This window comes from Cuculus canorus, chromosome 20 (genome assembly GCF_017976375.1).
Source record: "Cuculus canorus isolate bCucCan1 chromosome 20, bCucCan1.pri, whole genome shotgun sequence".
Classification (NCBI taxonomy): domain Eukaryota; kingdom Metazoa; phylum Chordata; class Aves; order Cuculiformes; family Cuculidae; genus Cuculus; species Cuculus canorus.
In genome coordinates this window covers 6,287,965-6,307,081 of record NC_071420.1, presented here as the reverse complement: position 1 = coordinate 6,307,081, position 19,117 = coordinate 6,287,965, and positions in this window count along the sequence as shown.

The window sequence follows — 19,117 nt, the reverse complement described above, 5'->3', positions numbered from 1 at the left end:
ACGGCATAGGCCAAGTGCAGGCGACCAGGAGGTACCTTTGCTCGATGTCGGAGGCTCCGGGTGCACCTTGCCCCACGGGTCGCCTGTTGCGGTGGGCAGGGGTCGGTGGGCAGCAGGAGGGCACCTGCAGCCCCTGCCCGGGTTTGGGCTCCCCTCAAACTCCTGTCAGCCTGCAGATGAGAGAACAAGTCGATTCGGTTTCAGGAGACCTCGGGGCTTAGTAAAAAAGAAAGCTCAAAGGAATTGCGCTGTAGCAGAGTGAAATACCAGGTGTAACATGCAGCTAATTATGCCACTGGTTTACAGGAGGGATTTTAAATGTTTCTTTCTGAAAAGCCTGAAAGGAAAAAAAAAAAAATCAAAGGGGAAAGATTGAAAAACAAGTATGAGAAGATATAAAACAAGATTTATATCTAAATAATTTCCTCTAATTGCTGTTAGAAGACATTAATTTTCCTTTTGATGCTCCACTTTACCTTAGGCTTTGCTGTACCTGCCAGGATGGCAAGGAGTCAAAGAGGATTAGCTCAGCAGCTCTCTGCCTTAGTAGCCTCTGTAAAAGATTTAGCAATGGGAAGAATATACAAGTTCAAAAAAAAAAATAATCCTAATTTAAGCAGGCCAGCTTCAGCCTTAATTTATCCTGTGCAATCACGATGACTTCACCAGCCATGCCATGGGTACAAATGAGGCAGAATCTGGGCTCAGAGTGCTGGGGGTGTGTGTTGATTTTTAAAGGTACAGGAGTACCTGATGTATCTGTGGCTGCAGAGGTGTCGTCGGTTGTTTCAGAACCGTTTTGAGTGGAAAATGTTTTGCCCATACAGAGAGCTAGCCTACAGCCCATGCATCAATTAAGGTTTGCTTAAAACTTGGTCTGGAAAGGACTTGAATAAAGCTCTGGGGCGAGCTGGCCCTTTACTGAGGGGACTGCGCCCGAGGAGAATCCAGACAGAAGCAATGTGATAATATTTAATTTGCTGGGATTTTTATAAGCTTCTGTTCTGGCTTGCATGCGGGACATCTCTGTGTCTGTGGCAGCACTTGGACTGTGATTCCACTGTTGTTCATTTCTCTGTCTCCTCTTCTCCATTTGAAGATTGTGCAATTTTCTTGACTGAGACTGGGAGTAACAAGATTGCAATTCCGCTGGGAGTTAGCTTGCTGAGACCAAGTCTGGTATCGATGCCAGCTGGATAGGTCAAATGCTTCTTGTTTCACCTTTTTCTTTGTCAGAATTGTTCAGTTTAAGGGTGCTTCTTGATCTCTGATTGCACCTGAAATCCAGAATTGCTTTTGGTGGTTGTGGCAGCCGCTTCCCAGCTTGACTCAGAGGTACAGATTCCCATTCAGTTCAGCAGGAGTGGGAAAGTCCACATTCCTCAGGCTGCACTGAATATCTCAGCCTGGAAGTGTTGTTTATCAAAACTCCTCTCAGATGAGCCTTACGGTAATTCTCCATTAATTTATTTCCTCCAGTTATTACAATGAGCTCTGCTCAGGGGTATCCTAGAAAACTACTTGGAAACATCAGTGTAGAAAAATGAAGTGCGGTTGGCTGGAGGGATCACCCTACACCACATCACAAGACTCGATCTCTTATTTTCCCACTGCTTTAATCTATTCTGTTCTCTGTGTAGGGCTTAAACAAAAGTAACCTAAGAAGATACCGTCTCTTTGTCTTTGTCCTGCATATCATCTTGTATTCGGCGGCGATTCTTAACCACCGCCCATAGCCCAACAATCATGTAGACAGGCCTTTTGGGTGAACAGATGCAGAAATAATGAGAATCAAAAGCTGCTTTTAAATTGCAGGTTGAAGTTATGAATAAATCTCCTCCTTCAGGTGGAAATCTAGGAATGTATACTGTGTGTTAACTGCCCGGTTCTCTAAGGTCATGGTTTTCATGAGAGTCATTCTCATTGAAGCACTGTAATAAAAGTTCTTTGGCTATCCAAAGCACTTAGTGTGTTGAAGTCGTATGCTGGTTGCTAAGCTCCTCCAAAAATCTGATCCCACTAAATCAGGAGCAGACAGTCTCTCTTATTCATCTTTGTCTGGTGGTGGTTAAACAAATGCTTTTGAGTCTGAGGAACATTAAAATTCTGCAGCTTCCATAAATGACTTTGATTTCAAGATGAACAAGGAGATGTTACAATCCAAACCAAAACCGCTGCAGAATGTAGCAGTGAAGGAAGCTGTGCTAATTTCTTCAGAAAAAAAATGTAGAAGTTAGTAACATGAAACAGCTGACCACGAGCCAGATGCTTCAAAGTGATAACAAGTAGTTCAGGAAGCCCCCAATAGCTTTGGCTTTCCAGAGAACTTTAACATCCATATGTATACCTTTAGGGGTAAAACTCCTTTGCTAAATTCAACAGTGCTCCAGCTACAAAAATGGAATAGGCAATGCCAGCAAACACCAGTAAGTGCTTCTTCAATGGTGGGGTGAGTAGATTTGTACTTTAGAATATCAAGTTAGGAATTGAGTTATTTTGCACAAACAGCAGCTACAGAGCAGAATTGGTAATAACCAAAAGACTCTTATCTGCTTTAATATGTTTGATGAAGTCCCGTTGCCCTCATATTTATAAGCAGCTCACAAATCCATACCGACATTAGGAGCAGATTACCAAATAACTGCTCAAGAAACGTGCATTATTTTTGATTCTTTATTCCTGCTCAGGAAAACTGCTCAGTGGCCCTAAATGTGACTGTGCCCTCTGTTAAATCTGTTTCATCTTGCCTGTATTCTGGCCAGCTGTGCCCTCTTTAGTTACAATTTGGCCCAACTTAGCACATCTAATCTGTTCTGTACAACTCACTGAGTAAAAGTGCAGGCTCTGCATTAAGTAACCGTGGTTTGAACGTGAAGAGATCCCAGACTTACTGTGATTTCTAGAATCAGACATGTTCTTGAAAGGACGTTCTGTTCCGCCGTCAGGCTTTTCATTTTCAAAACAATAGATGAATGTTTGGGAGTTGAGGGAAAGAAAACTGGTATCCTCCAGGAGATAAGATCTGATATAGAGGCTTGGAAAGAAAAATAAGGCTAAATTTATGGTTGCTGGAGTGACTGCTCTGTATCTTATTTGTCTTTTCTTACATTCGTCAATGTATATTTATTGCTTCTCAAACAATTTTGTGTCACTAAAAAAGTTCTTTCCAGTCAATTCAAGGAATAATTTAAAGAGGATAAGAAAAGGACATAATCTCACAAAGCCTCCTACCTGAAGTTTCCTCTGTTTGGGGCAAGTTTTTTAAGGGCAGCCAAATGCCTGAACGATCTGTCATATCGGGATTTCTTTGTGCTGAAGGGTGATGGGTGCAGATCCTCCCCGAGGAGCCTTGTTCAGGACGAGGTGCCCCACAGCATCGGCCGCTGGACAAAGCAAGGGGAGTTGTTGCATGCGTGCACTAGTGGTGTTATTGGTCGGTTGTTGAGCCTTGGATCCCGTGCAAAGCCCTTGGGAGGGCAAAGAGCAGAACTGTGCCATTTCCTAGTGCTGCTTCTGTGTTATACCCGGCAGGCCGATGCACCAACAGCGTTGAAGGGGTCTCCAGTCGTTGCCTTTCCTGACAGCATGTGTGTGACCCCTTGGCAGAGGGAGGGAGGCTGCACTGGGAGCACCGGAAGACCTCACATTGCAGCAGAAGGGAATTTGCTAATATCTCTTGTTCCTTTTTATCTTTTTGGTTTGGCTTTTCCTTTGGCTACCGGTCTTTCTGGAAGCAAACTTCTCTAGCTGTCAGTTTGGGGCCTGCGGGATTTGATCTTGCTTTCCAGCTGCGAGCATTACAGCTATCATTTACACTTGCAAAATAACACTAAGGCTGAAAATCTTAATCTCTTGTTTCAAGATGCAGTGCTTTTCAGTCTTAATTCATCCACAGGATGTTTTCACAGGTTTATATCACACAAAGTACTGGGGTATCTCAGTACCCTTGAGTCCTTCCTCGTCTTTCATACATCCACCCAGCTCCCCTCCAGTGACTCAGACTGGAGCCATGAACACTTAGGACTTCTAAAAGTCAATCCCAGGCCCTCTGAGTGACAAAAACAAATTGGGAAATGATTTTATTTAATTTTTTAGATTTTTTTTTTTAAAGTGAGGGATTTATTTACTGGCCTGGGAGCTTGGGGCGCAGCCAAAGCGAGACCTGAAGGTGCTCCCAGCCCTGGCTCACGCCAGCTGTGCTAGACAGTGCTGCTGCCTTACATTAGAAAAACCTGATGATTAAAAAGAAACAGTTAGATGTATCTAATTTAATAAGATACAACCCATGTGGATCATAAAAGGAAGATTGTAGCTGATTAAAACTGCATGGATTGTTTTAAGTGCATTCCTCAACTTTTAGGCTAGAACAAAGGAGATGACCTGATTTGTCCTGGAATATGGCGATAGATAAGAGCAACTACCTCGACTAGACTTTTCTTCTGCCAACTCAGATTGTATATTTAAAAACTAGTCTGGACAAACACACGCTGTATGCCAAGCAGCAATGTTTCCATCACTTCCCTTGGAAGATTATTCCATACACTAATAGATCTTGTTGTCAGGAGGCTTTTTCTTACAACCTAAATCATTCACCTCAAAGCACGAAGGAGCTGAGGCAAGGCTCTAATAGGCTGGGGTTTTTCCCTCATGCCTCCCTCCTCTCCAGTGTCTCCAGACTGCAGCCACGGTGTGCAGAGCTGCTGCTGAACCAGATTACCAAGGGTTTGGGAAGACTTGGTGTGAATAAAACTGCTCTGAAAAGCCGGGGTATAGACTGGCTAAAAATTGGCTTTTGGACAGAAAAGGGAGGATGTCACAGTCAGGAAAATGTTTAGGATGGGGAGGTGCGACAAAGGTCAATTTTAGCTACTTCTTTCATTTCCTTTCTACATAAAAGTTGTCTTTTCCTGTTCTGGGCTTGAAACAAATTTCTGGTGAGGCATAAGGAGACCGAACAGAGAAGTTTATTTCACTGATACTGGGGTGGTGCCTGACTGTGGTGGTGCAATGGTGAACTGAGCTGACCTGTCTGTGTGTCTGTCCTTATCCCCCATCAGTCAGTCTGTACATTGTGGGCTCTCTGGTGCAGGACAATCGCCACGGTTATCTGTACGTAAATGAAAAACAGTGCCAAAGCCGTTTAAATAAGCTGCCTTAATGCATTGGTCTGATAACTGATTTATGGGACTCTCTCTGCTCATGAACTGGCACAGCTCTGCTGACCGAATTAGGGCTGTACAGATTTACACCAGCTGAGGATGTGGCTCATCGCGTTTAATGTACCGGGAACTCTCGGGCCAAAAATAGCCCTAGATACCTTGAAAGGAAATGCCATGTGAGATGCTGACCGAGAACAGGACTGCTGAGAGGAGGAGGAGGGGAGTGTCGGTGGTGACTAATAGACTGCAGCCATCTGCACAAATTGGCAGCTGTGATGTAAAAGCAACAAGGTTATTGCACGATATATATAGTGAAGCATTAAGTGTAGATCGTGTGGATATACTGTATGGAGGCATTCAGTGTTAATCAGTGGGGAACGTGAAATAAAACACGTAGGCTATTGTGTGCGGGTTTAGTTACCTTATTATGGGAAGCGTGTTGCACATTTGAGAAGGCAGAAGGGGCAGTGTAGGGCAACCAAAGTTATTCAGGGATTTGGGGAATGAATTGTAAAGAAAGATTAGCTAGGCTTGGCCTCTGTAACTATGAAACAAGAATTGTTGAGCTGAGCAGCTTGCTAAGGCAAGGTGATACGGAATTAGAAGCTCAGGAAAATTATACCTTAGCCAAGCCATGTAACAGGCTCATGGGAGAAAGCATCATGAAAGACTTGGGGGGATGCAGTGCCATCTCAGTGTGCTGAGGCTGACCATGGGTGGGATTTCAGTGAAGGGATTGAGAGCATAGAGAATTCAGACACTTGAATTTCATTCTGCATTTGAAGTTGGAGGATATTTTTGTAGTAAGGGAACACAGAAGGTGAGGTGGAGGCCCTGTTCAGGCATCGGTAGTGCTGGTTTCTGCCAAGGCATTCTCTGTTTCTCTTTGGTGGGCTGAAGTCTGCCATTGATTTCTCAGGATTTAAAAATGATGGCCTGCAAGCCTGGGGTCAGGTGTATTTTTATTTTCAGTATGTCTTAGCTTTCATTGTGATATTTGTAGCTAGATTTTTCTGGGAAGCTTTTTGGGGAATCCATCCTGGTTTAGCCTTTCTGTGTTGAGAACCTATTTTCAACCTACCTTTAGTATTACCAGCAATTAAACTGGGACTCTAAACTAGTCCACAGCATCTCAGATCACCTGGCTATACAACAAGAATGAAGATGAATTCGTAGTACCTTGGTGATCTGGATCTTTGTGACCATCTCAACGTGTGTGGAATTTGTGGCTTAATGAATGTCTGCAAATGGATTGGAGGTCCTTGGGTTAAAAGCCCATATCCTGTAAAACACCGCATTATGATTATTATATTCCTCCTCATTGATCAGCTGTCAGGGAGACAGACTCCGATGCCACGTTGCTGATGAAATGGCAGCAATACAAATACCAGCGTTGGTCAAGGTACCAGAGCACCTTGCAGTAACGCTGCCGAGTGCAGCTCCAGGAATTGCCTGGCAGCGAGACAGCCGGTAGTGCTGCTCCATCGATCAGACGGTGGTCACCGAGGCTCCACCGGTGCTCTTTGCAGACCCAGCAGCATGGGAGGTCCTCATCAACGGGGTGGAAGTCCTGCCTGAGAGCCAAGTTCAGGCTGTACAGATGAGGCCTCAATGATTTATTTGGTTTCCTGACTGATTTCCTCCTTAGCCATGATGGAAAATGCTGCTCCAACGCAAAGTTGCCCCACTTGGAAGCTCGAGGCTCAGAGCCTGTTATTCTGAGTTCCTAGCCAGCGTTCCTAGCCCTCTGCTCTCCACCTAGTCCGTGTGCCTCCTAGGAAAGGTGTCTCTTGCAGAAGTGTGTGGGTGTCTTGGGGTGTGCGTGTTCGTGCAGTAATTCTTGTTACGCTGCAAGGACAGATGGTGTTTTATGATAATGGAAGTACAACGGTGTCTGCGAGTAAATCATTCCTTCACGTTTCAAAGGCTGGGGGTGAGAGGTGGAAGGGAAGTTGATCTGAAACCCAGCCAGGACGCACTGTTGGTGTTTTAGCAGGGGACTCCCTAAAAAAAATGTGCTCCCTTCACCTGGCTGATGGCTCCCGAGGAGCAGGCAGCGAGCTGCCGGGAGCGGCAGGCATGAGGAATAACTGAGCACCAGATGAGTTGGCACAAGCTGGTTTGCCTGGTGAGCTACTGAAGAAGGATGAGATGAAGGTGTTGCTGTGTCATACCCCGCGGTGGTCAGTCCTCCTCAGCCCGGCTGCCCCCCTTGGGTGCGTGGCTCTTGCTGTTGTGTGTGGATTCAGGGGACAGGGACTGCACCCTTTAACCTTCTTACTTTCATTCCTTTTTCTTCTCTGCATGCAGGGGGTGACCATTACCAAGTTCTGCAAAGCTTATACGTAATGAAGGGAAACCCAGGCTTGTGCTGTGAGGGACATCCACCCAAAACAGCCCTTTATCTTCTCCTGGGGTCAACACGTATGATGCACTTCATGGTTAACATCAAGTATCTGGTCTGTGCTTGGGCTTGAGGTTTTTTTTCTGTTTTGTTTTGGTTTTATGCCTTTTGGGTTGTTTTTTTTTTAAACCCCAGGACAGTTCAGATGCGTTAACTGCCCTGAGGTAAAGCAGACAGCTTTTAATGTGAAGGCTACCCTGTATACGTGAAATATTTAACACTTGGTATGCTGAGACATGCTCTTCAAAGTATTTTTGTTAGCTTCGGGGGTAAATAGTGTTTGGCAAGGATGATTTAGTAGGCACCAGATAGAGTGCGCCTTCATATGAGGAAATGGCTAAAACACTCCTCCAGTTTGCAAACTCATTTCAGTGTGCCCTGTGCATCTTGTTCGACCGCACTGCGGAAGCACGAGAAGTGCAAAGGGAGGGCAGATACTGTGCTCCGTGGGAAGGATCTCATTTTATCTTGTAAAATTTATTAGCATCCCTTAATACGTACCAAGTATTCTATTGGTATTTACGGAAAGAAAACCAGTTGATTAGATTGTAGGCGCGTGATTTGGGACATGCATCATGGTTAAATCCCTGATGTTTTCTGTACAAACTAATTCCTGGCCAATTTGGCTACATGAGGCAAAGCCTGAGATGATGGCTCCCAGCATTGAAGCTTTGTGGAAAACTTGACTCTCCTTAATGAAAGCTGTATCCACAACACAGAGGTCTGCTGCACCTCGCTGTGACTGCAGTGCTGAATAGTTTGTTTCTTTAAAAAAAGAACAAAGCTAGAATTAGTACCATAATAAAGCAGACAATTTAAATGAAACTCTAGAAGAAAATTCGTTTTGGGGGATTTTTTTTTGATCTACAGTTCCCAAGAAAATTCCTTTTTTTTTTTTTATGGTTCAGAAATTCAAATACTGAAAAACTCAGGGGGTTGACCAAAACACTTTAGGTTTGGGGCATTTAGTTTTTCAGGGAAAACAGGCAAAAATTTTCCATACGAACCAACACTTTTCACCCCCTCTCATGTTTCTTTGGAAATTTTCCTTAAGAGTTGTTTCTGTTGGAAAACTCAGACTCCAGTCCTTCTCTGGAAGGACCCCCAGCCTTACCCGACTCGAGTCCTCAAGAGCACACTAATGCAAAGTTAACAGAGGTTCTGCGGGCAGAGAAGGGTTATCATTAGTACAAGTGTAGCATGGATATTCCTGTGTGCCCTGAATTCTTCTCTTCCTAAACCTTTCCTTCGGCACACTGCTACCTAACACTGCAGCTACCAAGTGACAGTGACTCGTGGCCATCTGAGTGCTGTGGGTGGCTTGTTCTGTGTCGGTCCATGGATAGAATATGTAATGCCTTCTGCTGCAAAGCTCACTCTTTAGTTATCTCAGGCTTGCAGGTGAAACTCGAGGGTTCCCAGCACCAAAAGCGGTGCCTCAGTCCTGTGCCACGAGGCAAGGCTGGCTCAGTCGATGAGCAATGGCAGAGGATTCTTAAAACGGTAGTTTTGCACTTCTGGAGGGTAAAGGAGGAGCCAGGAAGTGTAAAGAAAAGAGTAACTGTGTTTTCTACTGGGAAAAAAAGGTATTTTGCAGTCTCCAAAAGCTTGAAATCTGTGTATTTCCTGTAGGTATTCAAGCTCCAAGGAGTTTCTGCTTTCAGTTGCAAGGTAAAGACAGCATTATGTGTAGAGATTTGCAGAAGAGACACTCTCCCTATGTGATTTCAATGACTGAAATAGGGCCGTGGGCATTCCCAGGGATGGATTTACCTGGGGGATGGGGAGCGGGAGGGGCAGTGCGCCCCTCATCCTCTGCTGATGCAGAAGTGGCCGGGTGCTTGCAAGTGCCCCTCTTTCCCCGTCTCTGTCCTTGTAACAGCTACGCCTGGCCCCGAACGCTGAGGTTTCGTTGCCTGGATTCCCTCTCTGCTCCTTTGGCTTTATCCTGTTACACTCCAATTTCCAAAGTGTATTCGGATGTTTGTCAAAAGCACCGAGATGCCCTATTTTTACAGAAAATCAATGGGGTTCAGCTGTTAAGTGCTTTCACCTGAGCCTTTTGAAAATGTCCCCCATAAATAACAAAAGAAAAGCAAAAGCTGCGTACACAAGCCAAGAGTTGGCAAACTGGCTTCATCCATAGGACTTGCACAAAGGAGTCAGGAGGTGCATAAGGACACATCTCGCAGCAATGAGCTGCCTTAGCGAGTGTAAGGGATTATCTTTAGCTATAATTTCCACAGAGAAAAGTTCACACTGGTCTTAAAACGTTTATTCTCACAAAGTGAGTGTGCTGCAGAAACAAAACACTCAGCCTTTTAATGTCTTGTATAATTAAGGACCACTTTATTTTCTCTTTTTATTAATGACTTACCTTTAATGTTAGCCCGATGACACAGTTGTGTAATTTAATGTGAAATGTATTATTCAGCTCGCTGCCGCCTTACAGAAAGGTTTTGACAGGCTGTAATGGTTTTGCTTTCAGGACAATAAACCATCTTTTTTTATAAATGCTGGGAAGAAACTTGAAGGAAGTGAGATGGCTCTTTTAGTAGTGTGATGGGATTAATATTTTTAAAAGAAAGTGTAACTGAAGGGAAAAAAAATACAGTAAAGGACCTCTCGTAGCAAAGGCAAATGAGTTCAGTCCCCAATTCAGAGGAAGCGTTTAGGCATGTGCTTAAGTCTCACCAGGGACGTGCCTCAATGGAGGTTCTGCTCTCTTGACTAAAGACTGAGTTTAAGCAGTTATTTACCCTTTGCATAGTGACGTTTGTCGAAAGAGATACAGCGTCTTTTACAAAAGTAGCATTTTGTAAGGCACATCATGTTCTTTATCTTAGGAAATGCCAGTTGGAGTCTGAAATTAGCGATTGCTTTAAGTTAAACAAGTTTAGGAGCATTTCCATGATTTTGTTGAACTGGGGCGCAGGAATATTAATAATTAAAAGGGCTACGTGAAGAGGTTTCCTGTGGGAGCAAACAATTTGATTCAATGACCCAGTCCTAAATTCCATTTGCTGAAGCAAATGCATCATATAGGGAAAAAATGAGAGCAAGTTTGTTGCAGTCCTGTGCTTTATACCTTCATCCAACTGAGTGGAAACGTGGATTCTTATTTTAGGGCTATTTCCTTAGGAAACAGAGCCAGTGCAGTCACTTTGTGGTGCTGACTTTGCACCTAACGGCTGATTTCTTCCAGCCTGGATGGAGGTTTTGGAAGAAAGCTGGTTCCTACAGGATCTGTGAGATGAGGCACTGAGGCAAAGGCGACTGCCCAGACCTGGGTCAAGGTCTCCTGTGGGAATCAAGGCCTCCAGAGCATGGGCACAGCCCAGCAGGATACATGAACCACAGGAAAACCCTGGAGGAACCGGCACCCAGAGGCCTGCTTCGTTCAGGGTGTCTCCCAGTTCATTCCACTGGCTTTCAGGCTCTCTGTACACCACCTCAGTCAAGGGCATTGGTCTCTGGTTTTTTCTACAAGAAGGAGGCTTATTTGTACCTATACAAAATCTGGCTATTATGTCCTTCCCCACTTGCATGATAAGGTCAGAATCTCAACAGAGAGAGCTTAGAATCAACACTTGCCATCAAGCAGTTTAAGCGCACAGATTGCTTTTTCCCAGTCTTTGGCATTGTCTGACACTTCCCCCAGCCCCGACAAGGTTTTTTTCCCCTATAAACACAGTCCTAGAGCATCCAGCCATCCCTGGAGTGCTGCCTACCTTAGTTCCAGCAGCCTTACTGAAAGGGGAGGGATGCGTTGTTGCTATTATGGTCAGGGTAAAGGAGTGAACAAAGGGGCACAGAGATCCCTAGCAGAAGGCTGATGCTTAAAACCACAAGGGCTTTGCTCTCTGTCATCCCTGCAGAAAGCAAATGACTCGAAGGCAAGCACATAAAGGAGAGGAGAGGTCAGGTCTGAGCTGCAGACAGTGGTGGCTGCTCCCTGCCCTGCAGCTGATCTCTGCAGCCTTCCCAGGTCCTTGGAGTCCTCCTCCTCCGGTAGAAACCCGGTACAGGAGGAGGCTGCGGAGAGCTGTTTGCCTCGCATCCCATCTGCATTAGGCAGCACGGATGTGCTTAAATTATGATCTTGCAATTAAAAACTGTATTAAAATCTTGTGCTGGTTCTGGAGTGGGGAGCTGTAGTAAATCAGATAGCTACATGGAGACTCTTAGACAAGTTACGAATTATTCATAACCAATTATGTAAATTCCTCTGGAGCTGTAATAGTAAAAAAACATCCCAGAGCCCTGTACCAAAAGTGGGTTGGTTTGGTTACCCCCAGAGAAGAAGCAGCACTATTATTGTTTAAGTCTAGTCTGTAGATGTGTTAATGGATCCACTCTGAAGTATCTGAGGGGAGAAAGAACAGACGTAACCTATTAACTGCCCATGTCCTAGTAATCATCGAATAAATTGACTTTTATTGTATCCAAAAGTAAGAAATCTTCTGGGACAAAAAAACCTTTTGCTACTTGGCTGCTGATAATTGGAATCAACAACTCAAGGAATTAAGGAGTCTAGATCAGCTACATGCTTTTAAAATGATTTGTGGCTGACGTATTGCCAGTTATGCACTCTCTGGGCTAATCTCTAATTGTGTTTTCATGTATGGTTCTGGACTGAGTGGGTGATTTATTTGACACACGGTTTGATCTACTCATTGCCAGCCCTTAATGTATGGGATTTGCCTTTCCAGATCAAGCTCTTCGTCCGACAGATCCAATCCTCTGCCTTCAGTAGTGGCTAAAATCATGTTTTCATGGGAGAACCCTTTGCTGAGGCAGACGGGAGGGTCACTCGCTGCTGAAAATGGTGATGGTGGCACAGGGCTGCTGCCACCAGCGAGGTTCAGACACCCCTGCGCAGGGCCTGACCTCTCTGTGTAAGCAATAGAGGCGCTTCCCAAGGCTGTTTCACAGCCATGAAGTCGTTGCCTTTGTCAACTCCTTGGGAGCATTGAGGCAGATGCCAGCAGACAGTGTGAAGCCCCCCGTGTTTTGAGGGGTTCGGTGTGGTTTAGGCAACCCGTTCAGAGGGCAGGAAGCTGTTCGCTAGCTGCGTGCTGGGAGATACAGCATCGGTTATTTTTTCTCTCTGAACTTGTTTCCACCCACTCCTTCTCTTGCCTAATTAGACTGCGAGCTCTTCAGGGCAGGGGCCATCCTTTTACAAGCTGTTTTGTGTAACACCTAACACAATGGGGTGCCAGGCTCACCTGAGGCCTGCAGGCACTGCTCTCCTACAGATAATTAGTGTTTTTTTAGGCACCACTGTAGTACAAATAACCAGGGTGTTGTGTTGTTGTTGTTGTTTATTCTTGTTGTTGTTTACTCTTGGCCAAATCCTGGTTGAAGGCAGGCGGCAAGCGAAGGTGCAGATGTAGAGCGGACTTTGTGCCACAGGCTGAGTTTAGAGAAGGGCAAATACTCATGTGAGCTTGTGGTGAAGACACAAGGGCTCCGCAGGTCTCTGCTTTATTCCTAGCTCTGTTGCTTCCCGAGTTGCGTTTAGCAGCCACTTTTTTTACTTAGCACCGGTTTCCTTTCTATGAAAAGCATAATTAACGAGCAGCTCCTTTATGGAGGGCTTTGGGAGCTTTGGCTACAGATGATGAGTTTCAGCAGAAACAGTGAGTAATTAGATATGGCAAATTCTGTTTAATTCTTGCTTACACTTGCACAGACGAGAGGATGTTCTTACAGTGCTCCTGTCCCGTGCCATGCTCCGGATGAGCAAAGCAGGGGGGAATGGCAGGGATTCAAGTGTCCAAGCGCGCGTGCGTTCCTCTGACCAGCGTGGGTGCAGATGCTCATGTGTGAGAAATGCCTTTTTTTTCTTTTTTTTTTAAATTCACAGAACTGTTCTTTGTTTCCTTAATCTCACCGTAGATGGTTTCCTCCTTGCATGCCCGTTCTGTAATTCCCCCAGTAGACATCTGTCAGGAATACACAAAAACTAGCACAGCTTTGATGCAACAACAGAATCCTGGAAACTAATCAAGAAAAAAAAAAATTGCCCTTGTGAAACTGGGTCTGTAATTATTATGGGAGCCAAGATATCGAGATAATAAGGAGACAGCCCTAAATAACTTGGGGGAATTACAGAAGGTAATAATGTACTGCAGCACTGCCAGACAGAGTTAGACAGACAGAGTGGCTATGGGTTTTGGCCTGGGTTCTGCATTGTGTTAGGGCTGCTCTGTCACTGCCAGAGCAAGGAAGGAGTGTGAGGAGCGGGGCTGTACAGCCCTTCTGCCTCCGGCTGCACCTTCCTGGGCAGCACTGGAGGATCTGCAGTTCCTCGCTCCCCTCGCCCTGCAGCCTGGTGGGGCTTCAGCACTCCCTCTCACCTAAAGGCTGAAAGGGGTTGTTGCAGAGAGGTCTGAACCCCACTGTGATTTCAGGGATGAGCTATTCTTTCCCGTGTTTGCTTGGCTGCAGCATCCCGTACCCGTGAGGTGATCTGCTCTGTGCCAACAAACCTGCCTCGAATGCAGACACCTCAGCAGTTGTCCCCTTGTGATGTGACACCAGCGCGGTACCCAGCGATGCAAAGCAGGCAAAGGGTTACCCCTAAAAATCTCTCTGAAGGATGGAGTGCCAGCTCACCTGCGCTGGTTATGGTAAACTGTTGTACACAAGCTCAGATCCTCAAACCGGAATCTCTGTGCCAGAAAGTCTATGTACCCTTGGAAAGCAGATGGTGCGGGAGCGAACCTATCGGGAGTGGTTGCCCTGTTGCGTTTGTGTGCTGCCAGAAGAATCCAGCCAAGATCCCGTTGCTTTCTTTCACACCACCTTCTGGGGCAGGAGAAGCCGGGTGAATTAGCCCGCAGAGGAGCTGTGCTCGGGGCTGCTGCAGCACCAGAGCGAGCTTGTTGAAAGCTGGCGTGGGCATCTCAGCACTGCGGTGCAGACATATCCTTTGGGTGTAATAACAATAGAAAGATGAGATATGTAGTTTTCAGAGGTTTTGGAGCAATAGGGCATTAAGATAATACAGGCAATCAAGCTCAAAATATATCTGGTGGTGGTTTCTAACCCTACTGGTATTTCTCCTCAGGGTTCACTGTGTTAGAAGAGACCATGTTTTAAAGTACACAGAACCCACAACCAGGCGTAAAGATTTCCAAGGATCTCAGCACTCATTTAGGCAAAAAAACCAATCTGTGGTACAAAGCTGCTTTGCAAACTGGGGGCTGAACTCGTTTGGAAATTCAGCTCTTAAGTGCCATCAATTTACTATTCAGCAAGACAAGCTGAATTCAGCTTGCATCCTTTTCAGCAAACAAATGCTATTTAAAGGCACAAATGCACACTCATGTTATGAGATGTGATGTTTCTATTTTACAAGGGTGTTCTAATGCCAGGATAGGGACATAGAGCTGTTATACCTACAGGTGTACTGCAGTCCTCAAAACTGAATCCGAAACAGCAACCTCTTCACTCTTCCACTTAATTTTGGAGATGCACTAAAATACCCTGTGCCTCCCTTAAATAGAAGAAAAAACAGAAGCTTCAGATGTACGAGCACTGGAAATCCCAGTAAAGCCTAAGAGTCCGCCTGTATAGGAGCACTTTCCAGGGACATTTATTACCTCTCCTGTGATGTCCTGTTACTCAGTAATTGTAGGAGCGTGGCGTGCTACTGCTAAGTGTTTTTAAATCGGGATTTTAAAACTTCTCCTGTAGCTACCCCTGTTGATTATGAATCTGTTGTTTTTTTCCCCTACCAAGACCCAGAGTTCTGGCTCCAGCACCCTCCTCAGTTATAATTGCTGTGCCCTTTTACATGGAAAATGTGATTGACTTCAGCTTGTCTGAGCTGCTTCATCCATCTGCACCTGTGGCTATGGAGGGAATGGCTCATGCTGGAAATTCTGACTCTATCAGAATGGCAATTATTAATCCTAGGAAATGCATTAAAAATATCTCTTTTTATTAGTATTATTAAGAGAAGTCTTATTCTTGATGACCTGCTAATTGCTTGTCATGTTAATTCCAATGTAAAGTATAAAACCCCTTCTTTAGTTTGAATCAAAATCATGGTTTTTTTAAAGGCAAAGGAATATTGTTGATGAATTCATGTGGTTGACTGAGGATAAAGATGGCCAGGCTAAGTGCTTTCACTCCCTGGTCTCTTTGAATCCTGTTTAATTCACAAAGAATAATGGCAGTACCGTATCTTTATCCTTTTTTGATTCCATGGGCCTTCTGGTTTTGCTAAGTACAAATGGCTTTTGCAGCTCAAGAGTTCAAGGTGACCTTGATGGGGTGTTCTATGGCACACAACTGTCAGGAGCATCAGTTAACTCTGCCCACGTCCTGTGTCTTGCTCCAGTTCATGCCAGGGTTTGGATGCGTCTGTGGCTTCAGCTTCAACAAAAATTTCTCTCAATCAGACCAGGAGCAGCAGCTCTGAAGGTCTGCTCTTTTAAATTACTGTTTTGGCTGCTGCTTTCACTATTTCAAATAAATTGAGGGTAAAAAAGACAGAAGTTCATGGTCTTTCTGCACAAGTACAGGGAGAGAGAACAGGAGCGGTTCCCAAGTCCTGTGGCAGGCCTGGAAGGCAGCACACGTACCCCTGGCTAAAGACTCACGCTCGGGTTAAACCTGGCCAAGGGGCCGGGATGTCCATGCTCAGTGGTCACATCGAGCACCAGCTTGCATCGCTGGACCTTCTTTTGGTCCCTACTGCTCTGCCTGCATCTGTGCAGATATCCCGAAGCCTTGCATGCATCCCATGTTTGCAAGACTCAGAAATCCGCTTGCACAGAGGAGAGGTGGGGCACAAACGCTCCTTTTGCAATTACAAGCTTGTCTTAACCACCGATTCTGTCTGGGTGGCACAGTAACCACAAGCTCTCATCATTAGCAACAATTGGTGGGTCCCAGATTTAGCTTTGTCACCATAATCCCTGCCTTTTGCTGGAGCGGTCTCCGGCTTTAGCAGGTGGCACCTCCCTTAATTATACATTTCTGTCTCCTCCACCCCAACTACTGCACAGGGGGAAGTGAGGAAAGAGCGAGCAAGAAGAAGGACTCAAAGGGGTGAAGTTAATTTAAGTTCCTGTGTGCGGGGAGCACTGCAGTCCATCTCACCGTCTGCAGCAAAATTCTGTTCTCTGCAGCCCGATTTCATCAGGAGCCCTGGTCAAATGATTTTCCCTCTTGGGGCTGCAGCTTAGGGCTGTATTTTGCCTCCCCTCACACACTCTCAGCCTTTTCTTCCAGCTCAGGCAGGCTCATGGTGTGACTCCCCTTCTCTGGCATGGTTTGCGGTGAACCCAGCTTTGCCCAAAACACATCACCCCCTCCTTGGGCATCTTCGTGCCTCAGCCGGGGGTTTTCTAGGTCCCTTGTTCTTCCCTGTTCCTCTTTCTTTTTCCTTTGCTGCCACCTATCCCCAGCCTTGCTCTGCTGCCTGGCGCATAAACCCATAATGTGCTGCATAGGCATAAAATACTGTGAACTGCTGCACCTTTTGCACATGGATAGGTCAAAAAGAAGTGTAGCAATTTGCTTGAACATGTGCACAGGCAGTATTAATGCAGATCAGTTGCAAGAAATAACGTAATACAGATTTGCCAACGTATGTATTGCATAAATGCTGACAGGTGCTGACAGAAGTGTGTGCATAAACATTTAATAGCACTGTTAGTTCATAGCACAACAGTTGCTGTTGGCATGGTTTGGAATTTATTATATTTTGCTATTTATTCCTAGTCAGCTTGTTGTCCATCATCCTCCCAGATGGCATGTCTGCCGCGATTCCTTCTTTCTAAAATTTGCATGATGCTTTTCCTGGGAGCCAGGCAAGGGTGGCTGATAGCTCGAGTTGTGCTTGCAGACTCCAAAGCCTCCTTTCTTGTTCAATACAAGCCCACTTTGTGTCTGTGAAGAATTCCCTTAATCTCTTTATATCTTAATTGCACTCCGTGAATGGGGGGAAATAAATATTTCATTCCCTTATAGATGTGTTTCCCTTCTCTGTTTTTCTTTTCTAATCAACTCAGATTGCCGTGGTGAAAACCTGGCCCCGCTGAAGGCAAAGGCGAAACCGCCACTGATTTCGGTTCAGCAAAGATTAACCTTAACTGACTGCCTAAAAGTTAAGCATCTAGTCCAAGATAATCATCTAGGCTCCTTTTATAGTCCCTGTTGAAAGACACTGGCACCTCCAGCATCCGTTCACCCTGCCCATCTAGGAGAGCTATCTTGGGACAGGATGAATAGCCCTCTGTCGGTGCCAGTTTCTCTCTCCAGTGACTACAGAGGAGGATGAAAGTCTGAACTTAAATTAAGTTTTAGGTGGCTGGTTTTTTAGTCATGAGTGACGGGGATGATTTCTTGCAATGTGTCGGCTCCACTCTTCTCCCTGAGGGTGACAGGGGCTCAGTGGGAGGTCAGCCTGCTGCAGCATTGCACGTGTTTATGGCTGGACCAAAGCTTGGGTGTAATTTCTGCCGTGGCCTCTGGTATTCCTCTGCGAACTGTACTCGGGTGGCCTTGGGTTGTGCCTTGGTCCGGCTGCCTGCTGGCATCACTGCGCTGGTCTGTGACAGGTCCCAGAAGCGGCAGCAAGAAGAGCGTAGATGTGCTGAGCAGCGTTTCGCTGGGTTGTGCCAAGGGAAAAACTGAACCATTGTGTGGGTTTCAGGTGTTGCTTTTCTCAGTGGAAAAACTGGACACTATCATATGACATAAGCAACTTTCCAAAAACATTTTCTTTCCGACTGTGAGTGAGACAAGAGCACTGCTGCTTTTAATCTCTAAAGGTACACAGTAGTCTGTCATGTTTCAGGTACCAGGAGCACTCAGTGGCTGCTCAGGGATCTCCATGTGAGATGGGGCATGGGAGTTCTGAAGGAACGAGCATGAGGGATAGCCTCTAAGACACATTTCCTGGTTGTTTACCCCCAAAAATGAAGATGTTGCGTAGGAGGGAATCCCACTGCCTGGTGGGATTCATTCCTTTCATTTCCCCAGGAGCCCCATTGGAATTGCCGTGTGGCCTCCTGGTTGCAGTGGGGCAGGGCTGCTGCCAGCCCAGGGTGGCCGTAAGTGCTGAGTGATGGCTCTAAAAGCTGCTGGGATGTCCTGATGACAAACGAGAGGGAGAGAAGTTCTTTGGCTTTAACAGAGTTGCCACATAGGAAAAGTCAACACGGAGAAGAAAATCAAACCTTTGTTCCTCTGAATTGTGAAAATTATTTCCTGTGTGGGCGTAAATTGGTGGGGGACATTCTGATTTATCAGGTAAGGATCTGGTCTAACGTGCAGTAAAAGCTCCAGGCTTTGGCTGCAGCCCAGGGGTCAGTCCTTTAGGTAGTCACACAGGAGGTTTTGCAAGGGGATCAGAAGGTAGGGCTCTTGGGAACCCCAGGAAAAATAAACAAACCCAAAAAGCTGTGAGAGATTGTGTGACAGCCGCTGGTGAATGAAAATTGACTGAACACCAGGTTTTTCTCTTTCACAGCCATAAAAACTAGGCGAAGGAGGCTGTCCATTACATCTCTTCCGTGGTATCACTCCC